The following is a 5,000-nucleotide window of genomic DNA, read 5'->3' as shown; positions in this document are numbered from 1 at the left end:
GGGGCCTACAAAATCAACGTGAATGTTGGGGAAACGACGCTGAGGTTGAAGAAAGGTGCCGATTCCTGAATCCGTGTGTCGATGTACTTTGGAAGTTTGGCAAGATTACAGGCGTGGACCGAATTCTTAGCATCCTTAGAAATGCCGTGCCAAATAAACTTCGCCTTCAGCAGCTGTGCAGTAGAACGGCACTAGGGATGTGGATGACCGTGAATGAAATCAAACACCTGTCGGTGCATGGGAGCAGGAATCCAAGGTCGCGGTCTACTAGTACTGACGTCACAGAGGAGGGTAGTGTTCGAGTCGTCGAGGGGGATGTCTTCCCAGTGGAGGGATGTGCAGGATGTCCTACATGCTTGATACTCTGGATCCTGTCATGGGGATTCAGCCAAGGCGTTGTAATCCAATCCCAGCTGAACGGCAGCCAACGTGTTTCTTGACAGGGCATCGGCAAAGGGATTCATTTTCCCAGGGACGTGTTGAATGGTGCAATTGTATTCAACCACTGCAGAGAGATGTCGGCGCTGACGGGCGGACCAGGCGTTAGACTATCGAGTGATGGTGTGCACCAGAGGCATGTGGTCTGTGCGAATGACGAAGGACATACCATCTAAGAAATGGTGAAACTAATGGACAGCCAAGCGCACCACCAGCAATTCGTGATCGAAGGTAGAATAACTCGATTCTGCCTTGGACAGTTTTCTGCTGAAGAAGGCCAAATAACGGGGCGAGCCGTTGACCACCTGTTCGAGTACTGCACCAATAGCGAAGTCGCTGGCATCGGTGGAGAGAAGTAGAGGGGCACATGGGATAGGATAAGTGAGAGCTGCAGCGGTTGATAGGGCCTTCTTTGTATTGCAGAAAACTGCCTCTTGAATGGTACCCCACTTCAGGTCTTTTGGCTTGGCCTTGAGGGAGGTGTAGAGGGGAGTAAGAGTGGCGGCAGGGCCTGGTAGAAAACGGAGATAATAGTTGATCATGCCCAAGACTTCCTGCTTAGCTTTGACGGTCGAGGGCGTGGGTAAGTTCTGAACGGCTGCTACCTTCTCATGGAGGGGATGGACTCCTTCAAGAGTGATGTGGTGCCCTAAGAACGACACTTCGTTGGCGCCAAAGATACACTTGTCGTACCGGACTACAAGGCCGTTTTGTTGCAGGCGGTCGAGCATGATGTGCAGGTGATGGAGGTGTTCCTCTTTTGAGGAAGAGAACACATGTATGTCGTCCACATAACATACACAGAAAGGTAGGTCCCCTAAGATGCCATCCATGAGACGTTGAAAAGTGGCCACGGCATTATGAAGGCCAAAACAAGAGTAATTGAAGGTGTATGTACCAAACGGAGTGATGATGGCGGTCTTGGGGATGTCTTCTGGGTTCATAGGCACCTGTTAATACTTCTTCAAAAGGTCGAGCGTTGAGAAAACCTTCACTTTGTGCAAGTAGGAGGTCACGTCGGTGATGTTTGGGAAGGGGTAGATATACAGTTCTGTTTGCATGTTCAGGCGCCTTTAATCCCCGCACGGACGGAGGGAGCCGTCTTTCTTCAGAACAATGTGTAAGGGTGACGACCATGGGGTAGAGGCCTTCTTGCAAAGGCCCATTTCCTCCATTTTGGCGAACGTCTGTTTGGCCGCCGCCAATCGTTCCGGTGCTAGACGTCTGAATTTTGCGAAGACTGGGGGTCCCGTCCGTCTTGATATGGTGATAAATACCGTGCTTGGCAGGAGCTGTGGTCGTTTGGCGAAGTTCTGGAAGGAAAACTTCTGGGTACAATGTGAGGAAGTGGGCGTAAGCGTCCGTGGGTGCGCTGATGTGGAGAGCTAGATTGAAGGGGGCGGGTTGAAGAGATTTCGACAAGTACGAGTCTGCATTGACCAATAGTTGATTGGTGACATCGACCAGAAGGTGGAAATGAGAGAGGAAATCTGCACCGAGGATTAGCAATGCGACGTCAGCAACAAGAAACTTCCAATTGAATTTACCGTTTCAAAATGATAATGTAAGATACTCGTAACCGTAGGTGGGTATCGCAGATCCATTGGCAGCTACCAGGCGGACGTCGGCAGACATAGACAGACTACATCGTGTCCTGAAGAGTTCCCTTGGCAAAAGAGAACGACAAGTACCCATGTCTACCAAAAATCACACGCCCGTTCCTACATCACATAAAAAAAAAAGATTAGAAACACGGGAGTCCACCGCCACGAGTGATGGCCTACTTACACGTTTTTAGGCCACTGACAATCCTTGGCATTCACGTCAGCTTTGGTTGACGTTGAATAGGTGTCCTCTTTGTCAGGAGTCGAGGCGTTGATGGAGGTCTTGAAGGTTGTGAAGTGGCTGTCCATAAGGGCGTCGGCTTTGGTCATCAAGTCTTTTATTGGTAAACTACCGACATACGGTATGGCAACGCTTACATGTTCTGGTAAACAGTGTTTCCAAAGGGCACGAAGTAGGTTCACCTCACGAGGAGACCGGTCTGCGGATGGTTGCAGGCGAACGATACTGGTCATTTTCCTGAGGGCGAGCGAATCCCTTTGGTCCCCCAATGGTTGTTGAGAGAGCTGAAAAAGCTTTGCTATACAGGCGGTTGGCGACGGCGAGTACTGCAGCAGAGGGTATGTTTTGGAGGTTGAGCGAGTCCCGCTCTTGGTGCGAAACTGGAATTCTGTGCGCTGAAACTTAGCAAACGCCTCACCGCTGGCGAAAGACGAAAGTTTCAATGGGGCGGCGCCAACTTCCCTGGAGTCCGCCATAGTACCAATAACGGAGAGACCGGGTGCCGGGGGGGTTGGGGGGGGAGGGGGGTGGGAGGTGGGCGGGCTGTTGGAGGGCTGGAGGAGCGAGTTGACTTCCGGGGTCACTAATGTGACGGGCCGAGAGAGGCTGTGACTAAGAAGGCAGGATGAAAGCAACTGAGTAACTTTATCAAAGAGCATCCGTTTATATATATATATGTATATGTATATGTATATGTATATGTATATATATATATATATATATATATATATATATATATATATATATATATATATATATATATATATATATATATATATATATATATATATATATATATATGTGTATATGTATATATATATATATATATATATATATATATATATATATATATATATATATATATATATATATATATATATATATATATATATATATATATATATATATATATATATATATATACACTCCAGACAAAAAGGGCATAAGAAACATAACAGGCGATTTCACACCGGTTAACAGTTAATGGTGAGAAAAACAGACATGTTATTTCAGGTCCCTATCAGTGTGAGGGGAGAGCGAAGATACAAGCATAATATATACAGAAAAAGAAATGTCGTTACTATGTACGATCGTGTTACACTCGGTTGGTACAACAAAAAGGCACTCCTATGAGACCAATTCTCTCAGCTATTAATACCTCCTCTTATCTTGTTTATAGTATTTTTTTTATGCTAGAGTGCCGTTGTAGATAATTGATTATTGATAATTCAGTTATTTACTCCGGAATCAACTGCAATATCTTTATTCAACTCATTTGCCTTACTCTCTATATATCACCAATCAAAAGAATCACCCCGTCTTTTATGTTATTGTTATGACCCCTGGGAGGCGTAACTAAAGTTTATTCAATAATTGTTGTCAGTAAAAATATAACTCAGAGCTAAAGGTCAGAGGAAACAAAACACCCAATAAACTTCACAATATTTAATACTTAAATCTAACACAAATACAAGTCAACCTTGTCTGACATCGCAAATACCATAACCATACAATCAAAATTAACCAATACACATAAACCTGAATGACTCTGAATTCCCTATAATTAATGAGCTAAGGCTCACAAAGATATAATAAAAATAAATAATTAACCTGATAGGATCCTTAAACTTTAGCTGGCCAGACCAGACATTAACCTTAAATTAACTAATAGACTAAAAGAAGTCGTATCTACTAAACACATTTAAATAATTATATTTAATTTCCCTATTAGATAACAACACAGCAAACCTGCCTTCAACTATCTTCACCGGGATCACCGTACCTATGGTTACCACGACAAAAGAAATACGATACAAAATATACACATGAATACACTAACCTAACTACAAAACTAAATACAAGGCTCCTCACTTCTCAGTAAGAAAAAATGAGGGGAAAGGCACAACTTAAGACGTTATCCTCTCTTCCTTCCAACAAGTAGGGCAGGCACAGTATGCCAGGTCCAATAATCCGCTAACAACCAAACAGAGATTTTCTGCCTTACCTGGCAACGGCCTCCCTATGGGCCACCTAACGAGCTAGCAAGCTCCCAACATCACTGCAGCTGTAATAAGTAGATGGGACCAGGTAGCCAGAGAATCGACCAACTCCCTGGGATCTCCCTAACGTCAGGAAACAGCGGGGCAGACTCCAGTCGCAAGTGACAGTAGAACCTGCCAGTCTCTGGAATACACTGTCCAAGTGCAAGGCAACACTGGAGTCGCAGGTGAGAAGAGCACCTGCAGACGATAAACCAAGACGAGAATCCGTCAATCACTTTCCAGAGCCGCGATCCAAATTCAATGGATAAGCGGTCATCAGGAAAATTTTCAATGGTCAATGCAGCTTAGTGTTTGTGGATGGGGGAATGCTCAAGCCCGAACTGTCTTCTGTCCGAGCACCCACCTCCGACATCAACACTCTTTCGTCCTCACTCGAGCAAACAAAATACAATCATTAACACAATAGTTCAAAATAAGGTGATTGAGCGGGGAGTAGGCGAGAAAAAATCAACAACACACCACTTTGACTTAAACAAATGAGAAATTTACTTTACTCTAATAGTTATACAATAAAACAATATCCTTTATTGTGTTAATTTAATGTCTTTTTCCAACGAAAAAAGAATAAAGAGAAATCCTCATAATAAAAGACATATAATTGCTCATCAGAATATGTGTCACTATTCTACGGTATAAGTATTCGTGAATTGGTTT

The sequence above is a fragment of the Palaemon carinicauda genome, chromosome 23 (genome assembly GCF_036898095.1).
Source record: "Palaemon carinicauda isolate YSFRI2023 chromosome 23, ASM3689809v2, whole genome shotgun sequence".
In the NCBI taxonomy this organism is placed as follows: Eukaryota; Metazoa; Arthropoda; class Malacostraca; order Decapoda; family Palaemonidae; genus Palaemon; species Palaemon carinicauda.
This window is presented reverse-complemented; position numbering follows the sequence as displayed.